This window comes from Hemiscyllium ocellatum, chromosome 7 (assembly GCF_020745735.1).
Source record: "Hemiscyllium ocellatum isolate sHemOce1 chromosome 7, sHemOce1.pat.X.cur, whole genome shotgun sequence".
NCBI lineage: Eukaryota > Metazoa > Chordata > Chondrichthyes > Orectolobiformes > Hemiscylliidae > Hemiscyllium > Hemiscyllium ocellatum.
The window spans coordinates 46,814,469-46,834,081 of NC_083407.1; the positions used below are offsets into that span (position 1 = coordinate 46,814,469).

Here is a 19,613-nt window from a genome sequence, read left to right on the forward strand (position 1 = left end):
AGCGCAAACCTGACAAAGTAATTTATTGTAACCATAAGATCAAAAATTGATTAAACTGAAACAATGTTTAAGGAAAATACTCTTCTTCTTGTATAATTACTTAGACAATTTATTTTTCTGTTGAACTTGGGGTTGAAAGGGAAGGGAATCTTAAACTATGGCAGAGGGTAAACTTGAAATTCTATTTGATATTCTGGTATAGTGGAAATTCTAGAAATACAGTCCAAATGTTAACTCTATTTTGTCTAAAGCTTAGTTTATGTACATAATTAGACTACAGCTGTCCACTAATTTCCCATCTATGATAGTACCGAGAGATTGACACTGCATATCTATACAGAGCAGCAAAATGGATAACCATTAACATAGGTAAAACCGCATCAAATTTATAATAGCAGTTGCATAGACTTTATGTTATGTTAGCCATTTATACAGAGATGGATTTGCCAAGTGAAAGTTTATTCTGGTCTCTTTTAGTACACTGGTCATTTTTATACGTAAGCTTGCTTTTCTATTCGTGTAGAAGTGTTAACTAGAGAGATCAATTTTGTAGTATATTGTAAAAGTTAAATTTGTTACAAATTCTGTTGGGCACAGCCTATGTACAAAAATATTTACCCTCTTTTGTTCATTTGTTCACTACTCCACAATCAAGTTGAATGGGAGACTTTGTGTTTATAAGTGTCAGCAAATCTGTCAGGCTTTGTTCGCCCCACATAAAACTTGTTCATTTAACTTCAGTATCTTAACATTCAGGGTTTAAATTCTGGTGTGCAAACATTTTGAGGAATGGATTTATCAGTAGTGCATACTGATACAGCAAGGTTGATTTGCAATGTGTGATCAAATACTGTGTAGATATGTAATAAAGCAAAATCCTACAATATGCTTTAAACAGTTATCAAACGATATACAGTACTTTCTAAACTGTGTATGAGAGAAATTGAAAGTATCACATTTTTGTCTTTAAGAGTCTTTTTAATGCATAGTTATAAATAAATGTTCAGAAACACGTTATTATTGTTGGTCTTTATTTAATTAAATCATGGTAATGAGTGACAACATTTAAGGATGGGGAATGCACCAAATTTTGAAGAATTCTGCTTGCAAGAAAATATTTGGATTTGTAACACTTGTGTTTGAAACCACTTGTTCTCATCTGACTCCACATCTGTGACAGTCTTTTTAATCACGGTTCAAAGATGTTTTTCCTGTATGTTTTCCTTTGATTGAAATCAAGACATAGGACATTTATTTTTATTTGCAAAATGTCATGAATTAGTATCAAAACTTTTATGAATTTACATGATCATTGAGTGTATTTTTTAAATTGGTGATGCCCTTTTTGGGAATGCCAATTTGTAATTTTACTGACCATGTTCTGCATAAAAATAAGCCTAGTTTTCAAAATTCAAGTTTTTTTCAGGAAATGAAGTAATGAATACAGTGGTATTTTTATACAATTTTCCAGTGAATAACCTTCCAAACATACACTGGTGCTCCAGTAATATAATGGATTAGGAGACTGTTTTGTCACCTTGATTTGTAGTGTCATTGAAATGGGAACAATGTCTTTTGATAAAAATAAGTATGTGACATGGGTTTAGAGTTGTAAGTTGTAAATGGGAGGATGCACTTTCTGTGCTTGCACAGTGAAGAGTGGTAGTACCAAATGGAAGTGGTGTCCCAAATGGTGTATTTTGGGATTAATGTAAGGAAAGCATTACTTGGCTTAGATTTACCCACGGGGATTCCACAGAAATTTCATCTTGCATGTTTCCAATCCACCCAGCATCACAACAGCTATCCCCTTGACGTACAGTGTTCCTCAGACAGGGGTGCAAGTGGAACCCTGAGATCCACACTGGGTACCACGCGCTTCAGGCTATCTCAGAGCTGTACACCCCCGCCCCGAAACACACACACACACACACACATATATATACAGTTCCACTTCATTCTTTGGCTCCGACAATGTTTTAACGAGAAACTTTTTTTCTTCCTTTCAGGTATTAAGGATCTCAAGTTGCAACAATTTACTGTCCTGTGGAATCTTCCTCCCCTTTCCCCCTGACTCTATCCCTTGCTCCAGCCCCAGCTCTTTTCGAATATTTACAGTTCCTTCCTCTCTCTAATGCTGTTTGATTCGTATTCAGCAAAGGACTTAGTCTGCCCCCTTATGTCCCTAGGTCAATGAATCTCGGGCGCGACAAGAAACATCGAATTCTTTTTTCTGTTAGCTGTACTCGGCACCTGGGTTGTGCCTGCATTTTATTTTTGCCTTTTACGTTTGACAGGGCTAACCCCAACTCTGACGGTACGATGGAGCTCATGATTTAGTTGCAAGGCCAGTTTAACTAGAAGGTGTGGTGACATCAGACTGACAGCTACTTCCTTGTACATATTTCTAAGAACAGAGGCAGCTTTAAGGGTCAATTGGAGGACTGGGTTTGAACGTATTTCAAACGCTTGGGTCGTGCCTTCAGTAGTCGCGTTTGGAAAAGGCAACCGTTTTGAGGTTGACTCACTTGCTTTCTCTTGTCAATGTTACACGAAGTCCGACTTAGGAAAAGAAACGGTATCGGGAAATGTGGATTACCAGTCCCCAAAATATCCGAACTGAGTTCATTCAAGCCAGTGCTCACAATCCCACAGGTATCGACACAGGCTACCTCCGGGCAGTTCACGACTAAGTCAGTCGTGGGGCTGCACAAACTGTGTGTGTAGGTCCGTGCGTGTTGTTAAATATCTGAAACTATCGAGACAGCCGGCCGTCAAGCTTAAAATGCTCGATATTTTTTCTAAAAAAGAACACTTGCAATTATCAATCAGTCGCCAGGTTCTTGGCAAATTAATACGTGGCAGTCAACGGAGCATTAGGCAGAGCAGTGAGAGGCTGCCCTGGCAAATGATCCCATTCGGGGGCTGCTGATACCTTTCCTGTGGCTCTGAACTCACAGGAACCTCTCTCCTTTTCTGATCGGCTTCCTGGAGCGTCCACTGGGTTTTTAACGAATTCAGCGGAAAGCAGCAGATTGAGCCGGACGGCAGCGAGCAAGAAATGAAAAGGCAGAACCGCACTTATTTCTGTAGCTCTCATTTCAGAATTTAAAGCACTTGCTCTAAATTAAACTTCCCGTCTGGAGAAAACCGAGGCGACGTTCGCCGGGTCAAAAGAAAGGGAGAGTTCTGAAAGTTTGACCGTCTCGATAGGGGTAAGTGAAAGCCAACTTTGTATATATGGAGCGTGTTTTACTGGTCACCAACTTTCCCATTTTCCTTTTGAGAACGCTTCAAACTGTGTTTACTAAGGGAGTGAGAAAAGGTGTTACCCGGATCCGGATGCAGAAAGTTTGTTGCTTTTTATTTGCTGGCACTTTGCGCTGCAGTTAATGCCAGCCAAGTCATGTTCCAGAATTTATCCCATGCCTGTAAATCTCGAACAGATTCGATTGGCAGGGGAACGTCAAAGGGGCACTGCCTTCCCTAAAACAGAACAAAGGTACCGGGAGGTTTATTTGCTGGAGGGAGGGAAATTGTATGCAGTATTCTTTTTGTCAGGATGTGTTTTAATGAAATCGATATTGTATAATTCTCTACTTCGAAAGAGATTATATTTGCAAAGCTTAATCGTGCAAACCACAGAGTTTTAGATTACAATACTCAGTACTGTACACTCCCTGATTTCTGACATGCTTGGTGTGTTTGGGTCTTATAAGGAACTTAGTGCAGACTGTTGCAAAAGGAGGAACAATCAATTAATTCGGAAGAATAATAGAAAACTAAGTATTGTTTGCCAAACTGAACATAACCAAGATGTCAGATAATATCTGAATGCATTTGATTTTTAGATATTGACTTCTGAAATGACATTAATAAGTTAGTGGGAAATACTTTTCAAAGCCTGTGTACAGTATACAGTGAAAATAAAGGAAGATTGCAGTTAGTTTGGGACATTTTTCTTCCTATAACAGCTTGCATTGCTGACAGCCAATACATTTCATTCTGTGGATGTGTTGAAAGCAGTAATTCAGCCTTAGGGCTCTGTTGTCACAAGCTGACTCATCTTTGTTCCAGCAGTTTGATGTCATCTAAATTGGTAAATTCAACTGCCATTTATAATCAATAATTAATGCTTCTTTCATGCATTGTTTTCTGTTCTCCACCACTCCTAACCCCCGGGTCCTGGTGCTGTTTGTTTATTGACCGGGACTTATCATGCATTTCTTTCCACTTACAATCTGACTGGAATGTTCACCATTACCTGGAATGTTCACCATTACCTGCCCATCTTCCACTATTTCACACTCCGATGTTTTGCCATCTCAAGATTCAAACACTTGAACATTGTCCTTGCCAGCCTCCCAGATTCACAATAAACTTTATTCATTCAGAAAAAGTAATTCATTGCTTATGTCCAGACCTGCACATCTGTAGCTGTAAATTTCCCTACTCTCCCTGATCTCCATAAATTTCAAGGTCTCTGTCATCGGAACTCAGAGTTTATCACTGAGACGTAGGCCATTCAGCCCCTCAAGTTTGTTTCACCATTCAATGTGATCGTGATTGATCTGTGGTCTAACTTGATATGTTAACTCGGATCATTCTCCACACAGTCTGACAGACCTGCTGTCAGCAATTTCTGTTTTTTTTTTATTTCTGATTAACAGTTGTCAACAGTCTGCAGTTGTTTTTGATATTTATTCATATACCTGCCTATGGCTCATATCCCTTTAAAAAAAGGCACCTGGCCCTAATTTTTAGACAATTACCTCCAGTTTTAGAATCTACCATCAGTGGAAATAGTTTATCTAACCTGTCTATTCTTGTTAATGTCTTATGACTTGGATCAGATCACCCCTTGACCTTCTAAAGTGTAGAGGAAAGAGGGCTAACTTGCATCATCTCTCTTCGTAACTTAACTCTGCCCCTTTTCTTCAAACCCTTGCACAGTCTCTCTACATTATGCCTCTAAAAATATATCTCATTGTCCTCTGTTTTTCTGACTTTCTGGTTTGCTCTATATTAGTTTCTGGTAATTTTGTTTTTAAAGTTGGTGACAGAATTTTACATACCAAATCTTTAAGTATTGGAATTCTTCAAATTACTTTTCATTACTGCTAATTTCTCTTGATTTTTATTTTTTAAAAAAACTATTTGCTCATATATTCAATCAATTCCTTATTTTTTTTTGTTTTTCTCATTTTGTTATGTGAAAGGTGCTGCACAATTAATTAGTTTATTTAAATATGCTGTCTGCCTCTGAAAGGAACAAAAGATTCAGCTGCAGAACATTCATCGATACAACAGCACAGTGGAGTATTGAATAATAACAGGGTAGGTTTTATTTCAGTTGTGCATTTCTCTCCTTAATTATAATATGCCTGTAATGTTTTCAAATCATCTGCAGTTTGCTCCTTTAAAATAGTGAAACACTGGTGAGCTAACCACATCTAAAATACTGAACTGTAACAGCAAAGCTTAAATATTTTCAAATTGAAATGTGAAAAGGTACAGTTTTTTTTTGTGGAGACTTTGAAACCATGAAAAGCAACCTTTTTAATGTTATACCAATGTGTATTTAAAGCTAAGCCATTTCATGAATTCTTCCATAATCAGAAATGTTAACAGAAGGTGATTGTACTCAATTCCTTAGGTAGAGGTGATGGCCTAGTGGTATCATTGTTGGACTGTTCATCCAGAAACCCAGGTTCGAATCCCGCCACGACAGATGGTGGAATTTGAATTCAATAAAAATCTGGAATTACGAATCTAATGGTGACATAAATCCATTGCAGATTGTTGGAAAAACCCATCTGGTTCACTAATGTCCTTCACCTTCAGGGAGAGAAACTGCCATCCCTACCTGGTATGGCCTACATGTGACTCCAGACCCACAGCAATGTGGCTAACTCTTAACTATCTTCTGGACAATTAGAGATGGGCAATAAATGCTGGCCTGTCCAGTGATGCCCTCATCCCAAGACTGATTTTTTAAAAAAATCCTGCATGTATCTTGATTGCCCTGTTTACTACTCCATTCCAGTCACATCATTAATGATAACAGTGGGATCACTTTTCCCATGGTGCATAGGAGTATGTCTACTTTTCTATTCAATGATTAATTAATTTATGGCTAATTTGATTGTAGCTTCAAATCTGCATTCCCACTACCCTGATAATCTTTAAACACTGAGGTGAACAAAAATTTATCTGGCTCTGCGATTAATATGTTCCAGGACTCTGCTTACCACCACCTTTTCAGGAAGAGAGTTTCACAGACTCTCAACTCTGACAGGTGTATGTGTTTTTATAAAGTCACCTCTCACATTTTTATAAACGCTAGTGGTTGCAAGCCTAGCCTGTCAAATCTTCATAAGACAACCCTCTCATTTCAAGTATTAGTTTGATAATTGTGTTCTGGAGTGCCTCCAATGCGTTTGTATCCTTTCTTAAATAAGGTGACTAATAATGTGCATGGTTTTTAATATGCAGTCTCACCAGTGCCTTGAATAATTGAAGCATTAAAACCTAATTTTGTATTCATTGCCTTTCATGCTGTTAGCTTTCCTAATTACTTGCTGTACCTACTAGTAACCATTTTTGATTCAGGCATGAGGGAACGTGATGTTCCTGTACTATCATATACGGGTGCATTCTTAATAGAATATGCTTTCAAATTATTTTGAAGCAGCAGTTCTGGCAGATTAGCGTAAGATAAGTTAAATAAAAGGTCATGATGAGTAATTAATTTTGCTTTATTGCATTTCTGGTATGTACTTCTCTTTAAGTAAAAATAGGCAATTTACACTACAAGTATGATGTAAAAAGATTGGAGAATATAGTCAAGAGTTCCTGTACATTTTGACCATTAATTATTAACAGTGCAATTTCTTGTTCTAGTCAAGTCCTGTTTCCAAAAATGATATTCGTCATGAATGATATTCATTATAAATGATAGGCCTTCTGCAGTCCCAAAGACGAGAATGATAGTCTGTAAGACCGTAGGTATAGGAGCAGAATTAGCCCATTCAGCACATCGTGTCTGCTCCACCATTTAATCATTTTTCTCAATCCTATTCTTCCACCTTCTCCCTGTACCCTTGATCTCCTTACCTATCTATCTCAGTAGTGAATAAACTGAATGACTTGGCCACCATAGTCCTCTGTGACAATGAGTTCCACAGATTAATCCCACTCAGGCTGAAGAAAATCGTCCTCATTTCAGTTCTGAAGAGTCATCTGTTAACCCTGAGGCTCAAGGTCTCACTCTCTTCTCCAAGTGGAAACATCTTGTGCAGGTCCACTGTTTCCAGGTGTCTCAGTAATCTGAAATCTTAACCCCCCCCCTCCCCCCCCAAAATTAATGTAAATGTCTTTGAAACAGCCCAATATTGCACTGGCAGCACATAACCCCTTGCTGCTTCTATCTGCATCTCCTCTTTCAGAATACCTGTTAACTTTAGTATAAGGCACTTATAATCCATAAATTTGTTATACATGACTGAATTCATATAAAAGTATTGAGAGAAACTTAGTTGAGGGATGATGACTACTTCTTTCTAAATCAAGCTTCCCATCTGGCCATACATTTTACCATGTGCTCTGCCAAGACTGCTCTGATGGTGTGACTCTTAACACAAAGTTATATCTTGGCCTGACCTTCCCTCCCTGTACTCCACTTCCTTTAAGCATCTCACTCATTCTTTTTACTGCACAGTCATAGAGCTGTACAGCATGGAAACAGACCCTTTGATCTGACTTGTCCATGCTGACCAGATGTCCTAAATTAACATGGTCTCATTTGCCAGCTTTTGGTCCATATCTCTCTAAAGGTAAAAACAAGGACTGCAGATGCTGGAAACCAGAGTCTAGATTAGAGTGGTGCTGGAAAAGCACAGAAGATCAGGCAGCATCCGAGGAGCAGGAAAATTGACGTTTCGGGCAAAAGCCCTTCATCAGGAATAGAGGCAGGGTGCCTGCAGAGTGGAGAGATAAATGAGAGGAGGTGGGGTGGGGAGAAAGTAGCATAGAGTACAATTGGTGAATGGTGGTGGGGATGGAGGTGATAGGTCAGAGAGGAGGGTAGCGAAAGGTAGCAGAGAGTACAATGGGTGAATGGGGGTGGGAATGAAGGTAATAGGTCAGAGAGGAGGGTGGAGTGGATAGGTGGAAAGGAAGGTAGGCAGGTAGGACAGGTCATGGGGACGGTGCTGAGCTGGAATATCTCTCTAAGACCTTCCTATTCATATACCCCTCCAGATGCCTTTTAAACATTGTAATTATTTCAGCCTCCACCACTTCCTCTGGCAGTTCATTCCATACAGGTGCCACCTTCTGCGTCAAAATGTTGCCCTTTCAGTCTCTTTTAAATCTTTATCTCTTACCTTAAACTTGTGCCCTCTAATTTTGACCTTCGCTACCCCGAGGAAAAGACCATGGCTATTCACCCTATCTATGCCTATCATGATTTTATAAACTTCTATTAGGTCACCCCTCAGCCTCCAATGCTCTAGGGAAAGCAGCCCCAGTCTATTCAGCCTCCAGCTCGAACCCTCCTACCCTGGCAACATCCTTGTAAATCTTTTCTGAACCATCTGAAGTTTCATAACATCCTTCCGATAGCAGGGGGACCAGAATTGAATGCAGTATTCCAAAAGTAGCCGAACCAATGTCCTGTACAGCCACAATATGACCTCTCAACTCCTTTACTCAAAACACTGACCAATAAAGGCAAGTGTACCAAACACCTCTTTCCCTATCCTGTCTACCTGTGACTCTAAAGGAATTACGAACCTGTGCTCCAAGGTCTGTTTGTTCAGCAGCACTCCCCAGGACCTTACCATTAAGTCTTACAAATTGTGTCCTGATTTGCTTTTTCAAAATGCAGTACCTCACATTTATTTTAACTCCATCTGCCACTCCTTGGCCCACCTGACATTTAAAAGTCTCCATTCTGTATTGAACACACAAGCACTGAGAAAACTTCACTGCTTTCAATCTTTTTAATAACTTTATCAGCTATGGTAATTTTCACTTGACAGAATTCTTACAGCTCAGAAGGAAGCCATTCAGCCCATTGTGACTGTACCAGCTCTCCAAATAAGCATTTCATTTAGTGCAATTCTCTCCATAACTGTGTACCTTTCTCTTTCCAAGTAACCATCTAATTTCCTTTTGAAGTTTCAGTTGAACCTCTTTCCTGTACGCACTCGGGCAGTACATTCCACACCTGAACCATTTGCTGCAAGACATATTCAATGATTCCACCTCCAAAACATTGTGAGGCAGAGTGTTCCAAAGACATTCAGCCCTCTGAGATAATAAAAATCTACTTGTATCAGTCCTCAATGGAGCTCCTCTAGATTTTAAACAGTCATTCCTAGTTCTGGACTTTTCCACAGGAGGAAACATCCTATCCATACCCACCTTTTCAAGATTGTTCAGGCTCTTAGATACTTTAATCAAGTTACCCCTCACTCTTTTGAACACCAGTAGAAACAAGCCCAGATTATCTAAACTTTCCTCAGTAGATAACCACATCTCCAATTCATTTACATCCATCCTTGAATACAGAAACCAAAACTGCATGCAGTGTTTGAATTTTCTGTTTTAAACATGGCTGTTCTCCAGGGTATTACTTAAAATGATTTTTCTTTCTGTTTCTAGAACTTTAACTCGGGTCACTCACATCTTTTCTCATCAACATCATCCAAAAGCACAGCGTTAATTTTCACATATACGTTATGATACCAAGCTCTACCTCACCATCTCTTTTGACTTTTTCACTTTTGCTAGTTACAGACTGCTCATCTGATAGCCAGAACCAGATGAATAGAAATTTGCTGCAATTAACTGTTGTGAAAACTAAAGCTGTTGTATTTAGTCCCCTCTCCAAATTCCATTCTTCAGCTACTAACTCCATCCTTTTTCCTGGCAATAGTCTAAGTATAAACCAGGTAGTTTGTAACATGCATGTCACATTTGGTTCCAACTGAGCAACTGATCACATATTTGCACCATCAGTAAGATCACCTATTTTCATCTCTGTAACTTTAGCCCGTCTTATCTCATCTGCTGCTGAAACGTTTACAGTATTCATCTGTTTGCTAGCTTTAAACTTGAGTATTTCAACATCTTTGTGAGTGGCCACATTTCTAATTTTTGCATCTTGAGGTCATCCAATCCTCTGGCAATGTCCTTTCTCACACCAAGTTCCACTCACTCACTGTGGTGTCTAACCTAAATTGGCTCCTGGGCCTCAATCCCTCCAAGCTCCTTGATGTCTCGGTTATCTCCTTCAATCCATAATCCTCAAAGATATCTATACTCATCTAATTTTAATCTCTTACTCATCCTGATATTAAGTGTTCCTCCATTGTGGCCATGGCTTCAGCTGACAAAGTTCTAAGCTCTGGATTTGCCTACCTAACCTTGTCTGATACTTTTCCTCCCTTTTTTTTTCTTTTAACATCCTCCTTAGCACCTGACTCTGACTAAGCTTTTGGCTATTTGCCTTTATATTGCCAAATGTGGCTCAAAGTATAAACTTGATTTATGACAGTTTCTGTGAAATGCTTTGTTTGTTTATGACGAGAGTTATATAAATGTTAATTGTTGTTGATACCAAAATATAGCAAAATGTCTGAAATCATTCATAATTAACCACACAAGCAAGTTTCAAGTTGAATTTTTCAGCTGATCAGTTGTATGTTTCCCTGGATACCTCAATGCATTTATCTCATAAGGAATGCATTGTAAAAGTCAAGGAAGCTTTCTAATTTAAATGTTGGTCTTTGATATTGCCATCAATCTCAGCAGTGTTGAAGTTGAATAATACAACTGTGACAAGGGTAGCAAGGAAGTGGGGAAAGTTGGGTAGTAGCAGATGGACATTTGAATACATAAATCCTCAATAAGCATGTATGTAAATGGTGGGAAGTTGAATCTTTAATAAGTAGGGAGAAAGAATAATTCTGCAAAATTACATCTTGCATACCCATTTGGCCTCTTTGTTTAAAGTCCTGAATATACTTGCTGTCTGTTGTTTGTTGTGCATAACTGAATGATGTACCTTTTACTTCAAGTTCAGTCCTGGAAAGCTACTGATGAAAGTTGGCATCAATTCCGTTATACTGTAATTGTCTAATTCCAGACAGTGTCTTGAGGTGGTGCAAGTGCTTGATGTATATCCGAGCTTGAGCTCGGACTTTTTTGAGCTCAGACTTTTTTCATTGGAGAAAAGGAGGAGGAGAGGGGACCTAATTGAGGTATACAAGAAAATGAGAGGCATAGATAGAGTCAATAGCCAGAGACTATTTCCCAGGGCAGAAATGGCTAACACAAGGGGTCATACTTTCCTGCAACTAGCTTAAAACTATAGAGGGGATGTCAGAGGCGGGTTCTTTACACAGAGTCGTGAGAGCATGGAATGCGTTGCCAGCAGCAGTTGTGGAAGCAAGGTCATTGGGGACATTTAAGAGACTGTTGGACATGCATATGGTCATCGAAATTTGAGGGTGCATACGTGGATCAATGGTCGGCTCAACATTGTGGGCTGAAGGGCCTGTTCTGTGCTGTACTGTTCTATGTTCTATATGACAGAAGCTGTACTGGGTTGACTGCCTGATAGAAGCAATGACTAATTTTGAGTTACCAGTAATGTTAAAGATCTAAATCACAAAATTTATAGGCAGGAATGTTTGTTCAAATTTATTCTGTTGTGGACTGTGGGTGTTGCTTGCTGAGTTCGCATTTATAGCCTATCCTCTAATTGTCTTTGAGAAAGTGGTAAGCTGTCATCTTGAACCACTGCAATCTATGTAGTATTGGCATACCCAAAATGCTGAGAGGAAGAGAACTTGAAACGTGACTTAACTTTAAGCCAAATAATAATCTACGTATTTGCCATATACAGAATTTTCATCCTCACCTACCTGATCAAAAATCCACTACTTATTTATTTTTTCAGCTAGAATATCCTCAAATTGTTTAGGTGTAATAAATAAAACTTTTCAGACATGTACTTTTAGCAATGCAGTATCTGAAACTCCAAACTTGTGTGGGAACAGATGCTCACGGGCCGCTGTGATAGTGTTTGGGGCAGAATTACATACAGTACTAATTACCAGGGCCGATGCCTATGTGAGGCCTGGCTTTGATAGCACTGCACCCAGGATGCATCCTGGGTGATGTAAGCTGTCCTTGGCCACACTCTGTCTCTTCTGTGCAGCCACTGGCCCTCTGAAAGGCAGCTCAGTAAACTAGGCCCAAACCAAAGAGAATTTACTCAACCAGTCAGAGAAAAGTCTCCCCATTAGTAGAATTGGTAAAGAGCTGCTCCTCCAATCAAGACTGTTTCTCTTCTGAACTTGGTGCCAATGGTTTCATTGGTGAGCCAGTGAAGAGAGAAATGGTGATCAGTTAGGAAAGTAATTAGAATCAGTGTGGGAGTTACTGTAAGGGAGCTGGAGTTGTCTTTGGCTACGTTCCATGATTCTTCAGCTTGGAAGCCTTTTACATACGGGGCAGGGCTGGGAAAGAACATTGAAATCAAGGCAGGTGGTTATGGAGTTGTCTACTGCTTTTTATTCAGTCTGCTAAGGGGTTTGCTTTAGTCAGGTCCAAATGTTCTATCTGCTGTGGTGGCTGGGATTGGACAATGTTTGCAGCTCTTCTGGACTAGTAAAGGGGATTGGGTGGGCTCATGTTAGGGCAAGGGAGTTAACGAGGATGGAGTCTGCAAAGGAGGTGGAGCAGATAGGAAAGCTGTAAGGAGGTGAGGGGTGGTGGAGGAGTTGGTTGCAAGGATGGCAAGAGTGGATGTTGGGAAGGTTGCAGGGAAAAAGATGGAAGGAGTTTGTGAATGTGATGAAACTGTCACTTTAACAAGGTTATTTTTTTAAGAGAGGATGTAAAGGTGCCAAAGAGTCTAGAAATAGTCCCGTTTAACAATGGCAGGGGAGTGGCCAGTTGTCCCAATTCAGTTTATTATAGTTTAGTTTAGCTGTGTCAGTCACAAGATGCTGGAGAAAGGTTGCAAGCTATAGTGAATGATTTCTGAATGACTTTCTCTCTGAAATCTCTTTGGATGTTGTTCTCTCCTGCCAGTAAGAATCTGTGTTTCAATTTACCCTTTTGCCAGGCGATGTGTTCATAGGATATTACTGAAATGGAACAGTTCCTTAGTTAAGTTGCTATATCGGGTTGATTAAGTTTTCCAATACTTAAGTTCTAAATTCTGTTTTCTTTTTTGTCCATATTTTGACTATAGTGTTTAAATAAATTCTGTTTTGCTTAAAGCTGAGTGGTTAGACCAGTGGCATCATCCCTGAAATATCCACTTCACATCTCCCTTTAAAATAAGAAAAAGTTAGGGTCTAGGCTACATTCTAAAAATATTTTGAGGGGGTCTGGCCTGGTCCATAACAGTAAAAGGGAGGGAAGAGTTCAAAGAGAAGAGAAAATTTTAAATCTATCAACAAAGGAACAGCCGGCTACCTGGAAACTTGCAAATAAATGTGGAATCTCAAGCTTAAACTTTCTGTATTCAGGAACTACTATCTGGGGGAAAAAAGTAGAAGCTATTATAGTGAATGCTGTGAGAATCATCAATTAAATCTGTGATTGAGATCTGACATGCAGTGAAAGAGTAGTACATGCTTAGCTAAAATTTCTAACTTTTGGCATACACAATGGAAATGCGCTAGCTGGAACTATCTAATGAGTGCAAAGTGCTTGGGGTAATCATCTTTTGTGTGGAGAAGTATATGTCAATTATTTTGGAAAAACAACTTTTCTTAGTTTTTGCCTATTGTTACATCTCACTGGGGTAGCCCACTGCAAATCAAGAACAGTTATTCCCTGTGTTATCATAAAAGTTAATGATTTTTAAAAGTATATCAACTTCCCCAGTTTACCTGATTTTCAGACCCAGGTTGACAGAAAGCTCAGACCATATTTCTGAACTTAACAATTCTATAAATAAATAGGTCTAGCTACAAGTAAATAATTTTGAATCTTGGGCATGGAACTCTATCAATTAAAACTCCAACCCTTTATACATTCCCTATTACACACATAAAGGGACACACAGGAAAAGAAGAATCATGGCTGTTATGGTTAGAGGGAAAACTGGGAAAGCCGTTCAGTGGTCTTCTGTTTATCGGATCTGCTGAGCTGGTTTTCATGCTGATCAGAATACTGCTTCTTGATCTTTCTCTGGATGTTTTCATTGATTTTCAGAAGGTACAAGGGCTGGTTCACACTAATCGAACATCTCTGATGTATTAAATAAAAGTCTAGACTTCCAGCAACTGAAGGAAACAAAAAAGTCTGGGTTTCTTTAGGATTAAAACGGCTTTTATTGCAGAGAACAGAGTAAATTCCCAAGCAGGGGAAGCTTGAAGATTTCGCTCTATCTTTTTTATAGCCTCAAGCTGTTTAGCTACCTGAGAATGAATCATATGGTCGTTGACAGGCAGAAGGCCTCTGTCATTGATAACTGGTCACTAGTCCACAGAAAAATTTTGCTAACAAAAGCTCCATTTACACAGCCCATCGCTCCAGCAGTTCTGTAAACAATATTTACAATGACTGTCAGATAATTTGCTTTCAAAACATGCATCAATCCTCCAGCAATTCTTGGTTTTAAAACTGTTCTTTTCTCATTTCAGTCAGTTAAAAATGTAAGAAAATGAAAAAAAACATGGAATTTACATTGTTTTCTTGTGTCAATTTAAATACTGTGGTATCTTGGAAATTAATCCTTGCCTTGTGTGTTTCAGCTTTAAATTTAATGAAGGGATGATGATCATTGAGAATATTGCTGAAGTTTTCTAATTCTGGTATTGTGCAAGCCTAAATACACGTATGCAAACTTGATTAAAGAAGTTATGCATCACTTAGTAAAGGAGTTAGTAAAAAAGGAAAAGAAGCGTTAGGCGTGGGATGGAATTGAACCTGCTTCCAGCTTCTGCATTATTTTTTTTCTAGTTATTTGTTGCTTGCTGGGTCTTGTAAGTTTCAGTCTTAATTTAAAGTGAAAAAAAATTTTGTTGCAAAGTATATTAGTTGTGTTATCAAAGCCTGTTTGTCTGCAAAGAAATAGCACAGTATTGCAGGTGAATAATGCTAATTTCCTAAAATGTTTTTACCACGTTCAAACTTGGAAATGAAGTCAAGAATCATGCAACAATTGAATATATAATTATACGTTCAACATATTCTCATTTGCATATGGGATTATTGTTTGCAGTGCTTGTTGTGTGGTTCCATCCCTTTGGATATTGTTGCTCTCTGTTCAAAAGAGCAGAGCTAGTTACATAATAGGAACAGGGAGAAAGTGAGGACTGCTCATTCCTGATGAAGAGCTTATGCCCGAAACTTCGATTCTCCTGCTCCTCGGTTGCTGCCTGACCTGCTGTGCTTTTCCAGTACCACACACCCGCATAACAGGAACAACCAATTATCTGACAAAAGCCGTTGTGATAAACTATATCATTTTGAAACTGAAGCTTTTGGACATCACAAACAAAGACATTGAGTAGAAAACCCCAAAACATACTGTTGAACCTATATAAAATGTTTTGACCCCGCTATGACTATGGGTCCCAATTCTGAACCCCTGAAAGATGTAAAGGGATCATTAAATGCTAACAAGCTTGGGTGGGAGATGCAGAGTCCAGAAGCAGGAGAAGCACAAGGATTTTCTTTCCATGGCCTTGGTGGTATTGGGCTTAGGGGGAGTGGGTGTTAGTGGGCAGAGAGGAAGACGGGTGCAAATGGCACTTGCTTGCCTTTGGAAGGTGTATTGCATACACCTTGCAACCAAACTTGGGCACTTGAGAAATGTTTTTATTTAACTTTGTTTTGGTCTCTATTTCATCCATAATCATAGTGTGTAGAGCTCTGGACAAGTCGTAAGTTGTACAGCAAATGATGTTGTCTGTCAGAAGACAGTTTGCCTAACTTTTTAATATCAAGTGCCCATGGTGAATTAGTCTGGTTTCTTAAAATGACAGAAGTAACGATCTGTAAAAGTGCCTTGGGACCTCTGAGCAGTGAAACACCATATTGGATTTGTTCTGCTGACGGTAGATAATTCAAATGGTGTTGAAATTGTGCTGCTTAATACTCTATTCAGATATGACTGAAATACTTTTGAGTAATGATTTCCATCATTGACCTTTTGATCGCTGAGTGCCTCTGAGGTTCTGGGTGAGCTGCGCTTCCTCCAATTTAACATTGAAAAAGTCTATGTTCCAGATCTCCCACTCATGGTTCCTTACTGCTAACCTCTCATCCCTTCCTAACCAGACCATTAATAATCTTGCCTGCTGATGAACCCTGAAATGAGTTTTTTGATCTGTTCACAAATTATATTCCAAGTTGGCATTTTTTTGCAGGATTTCTGTTCTCTGTTAAAACCCTTGGGTATGAATTCCTCTCTTCTGGATTTGACTACTTTAGCACTTTTTCTTCCTCACCTTTCATTTTTCACCCTCAGTTAATTAACTTGTTTAAAATTCTGTTCCATTTATTTTGCTCCAGTTTTATCATGTAGTTTGATATCACACTGAGTTTGAGTTCAAACAGACTAGTTAAGGAGAAGGCAAAGTCAAGACTGTCTTTAGGCATGGAGTTCAAAGTAACGCTATTATATATTAATGCTAAATACTGCTACACATGGTAATTATAGAAGTGGTGTGGTCTAATAGCAAAGGCAAATAGAAGATAGGACATTACAACCCCGTTTCTGGCCCTTTTGCCCTCAATGTTGTGCCGACCTGTGAAACCAATCTGAACCCCATCTAACCCACACTATTTCATTTTCATCCATATGTCTATCCAACGACCATTTAAATGCCCTTAAAGTTGGCGAGTATACGACTGTTGCAGGCAAGCCATTTAATTTCCCTACTACTCTCTGAGTAAAGAAACTACCTCTGACATCTGTCCTATATCTATCACCCCTCAGTTTAAAGCTATGTCCCCTTGTGCTAGCCATCACCATCCAAGGAAAAAGGCTCTCACTGTCCACCCTATCTAACCCATGGATTATCTTATATGTCTCAATTAAATCACCTCTCAACCTTCTTCTCTCTAATGAAAACAACCTCAAGTCCCTCACCCTTTCCTCATAAGGCCTTCCCTCCATACCAGGCAACAGCCTAGTAAGTTTCCTCTGAACCCTTTCCAAAGCTTCCGCATCCTTCCTATAACGTGGTGACCAGAACTGTACGCAAAACTCCAAATGCGGCTGCATCAGTTTTGTATAGCTGCAGCATGACCTCGTAGCTCTGAAACTCAATCCCTCGACCAATAAAAGCTAACACACTGTATGCCTTCTTAACAACTCTATCAACCTGGGTGGCAACTTCCAGGGATCTATGTACATGGACGCCGAGATCTCTCTACTCATCTACACTACCAGGAATCTTACCGTTAACCTAGTACACTCTATTCGTGTTATTCCTGCCAAAGTGAATCACCTCACACTTTTTTCTGCATTAAACTCCATTTGTCACCTATCCGCCCTGTTCTGCAACTTACCTATGTTCCTTCAGCACAATCCACAACTCTACCGATCTTCGTGTCATCCACAAATTTACTAACCCATCCTTCTATGCCATCATTCAGGTCATTTATAAAAATGACCAACAGCAGTGGCCCCAAAACAGATCCTTATGGTACACCACTAGTAACTGAACTCCAGGATGAACATTTCCCGTCAACCACCACCCTTTGTCTTCTTTTAGCCAATTTCTGATCCAAATCACTAAATCACCCTCAATGCCATGCCTTCGAATTTTGTGCAATAGCCTACCATGGGGAACCTTATCAAACACCTTACTGAAATCCATATACACCATATCAAGCACTTTACCCTCATCCAATTTTTCAAAGAACTCAATGAGGTTTGTGAGGCATGATCTACCCTTCACAAAACCATGTTGACTCTCCCTAATCAACTTATTCCTTACTGGATGATTATAAATCCTGTCCCTTATAACTTTTTCCAATATTTTACCCACAACTGAAGTAAGGCTTGCTGATCTATAATTACCAGGGTTGTCTCTACTCCCCTTCTTGAGCACGGGAACAACATTTGCTTTCCTCCAGTCTTCAGGCACTATTCCTGTAGACAATTACAACATAAAGATCAAAGGAAAGGCTCGGCAATGTCCTCCCTGGCTTCCCAGAGAATCCTAGGATAAATTCCATCTGGCCCAGTGGACTTATCTATTTTCAGACTTTGCAGAATTGCTAACACCACCTCCTTGTGCACCTCAATCCCATCTATTTTAGTAGCCTGCATCTCGTATTCTCCTCAACAGCATTGACTTTTTCTGGTGTGAATACTGATGAAAAATATTCATTTAGTGCTTCCGCATCTCCTCTGATTCCTCGAACAACTTCCCACTACTATGCTTGATTGGTCCTAATCTTTCTCTAGTCATTCTTTTATTCCTGATAGAACTAAAGAACGCCGTAGGGTTTTCCTTGATTTTATCTGACAATGACCTCTCCTGTCCACTCCTGGCTCTTCTCGGCGCTCTCTTTAGGTCTTTCCTGGCTAACTTGTAACTCTCAAGCGCCTTAATTGAGCCTTTATGTCTCATCCTAACATAAGCCTTCTTTTTCCTCTTGACAAGAGCTTCAACTTCTTTAGTAAACCACAGCTCCCTTGCTTGAGAACTTGCTCCCTGCCTGACAGGTACATACTTATTAAGGACACGTGCAGTTGTTCCTTGAATAAACCCCACAGTTCAATTGTGTCCACCCCTTGCAGTTTCCTTCCCCATCCTACGCATCCTAAATCTTGCCTAATTGCATTATAATGGCCTTGCCCCTTGACAGCCTGTCTACGTACTGTGTCAGGAAACCGTCCTGCACACATTTGACAAAACATGCAATACTCCAAAGGTGGCCTAAGTAATGTCCTGTACAGCTGCAACATGATGTCCCAAAATTGTGGCTGCAGAAGCTCTTTTTTTTCTTTGAGGTATTTTCAGCATTGGAGCTGATTTCTCAAATTCTAGGAGCAGTAATTAAGTTTTTATGAGCTGTTGCATTGTTTTGGTACTTTGGGGGAAAAAAGATTTTAAAAACAGCACTTTTAAAAAAAGGAAGAAGGGAGACAAAGTCAGTGCCCACATGCTGGGAAGTGGATCAATGGAGAAAGAAACCCTCACTGCTGTCTGACCCTGGAGTGAACCTTCATAGCTACTGCCTCTGCTGCTTGATCTCAAATGTCTCTGTACACTGGAGTTCGTCGAAGAAAAATAAGCAACCAGCAAGATTCATAACTGACCTTGAAGACGCACATCAACTGCTTTACCCTCATCCACCTGGTTGGTCACCATCTCAAAGGACTAAATAAGGTTTCCTCTCTAGATTATTATAAATCCTACCTCTTATAGCCCTTTCCAACAGAAAAACCAAAGTAAGGCTCACTGATCTATAATTACCAGGGTTGTCTCTACTCCCTTTCTTGAACAAGGGGACAACCTTTGTTGTCCTCCAGTCTTCTGGTACTGTTCCTGTAGACAATGATGACCTAAATATTAAAGCTAAAGGATGTGCAATCACCTCCCTGGCTTCTCAGAGAA

General features: G+C 39.6%; 1 protein-coding gene across 4 annotated transcripts in view; it reads left to right on the plus strand.

Moving 5' to 3' along the window:
• The first annotated feature begins 2,435 nt into the window (after nucleotides 1-2,435).
• The window catches only part of slc12a8 (solute carrier family 12 member 8), a 150,086-nt gene continuing 132,908 nt past the window's right edge, over nucleotides 2,436-19,613 (plus strand). For 2 of the 4 annotated variants that reach the window (XM_060827162.1, XM_060827164.1), the window contains exons 1-2: nucleotides 2,436-3,215; nucleotides 5,220-5,337. The gene's annotated coding sequence lies outside the window, so the exon portion shown is untranslated. Of the gene's footprint in view, nucleotides 3,216-3,409; nucleotides 3,503-5,219; nucleotides 5,338-19,613 lie in introns of those variants that run through there. The other 2 variants (XM_060827165.1, XM_060827163.1) reach the window with 2 other exon arrangements.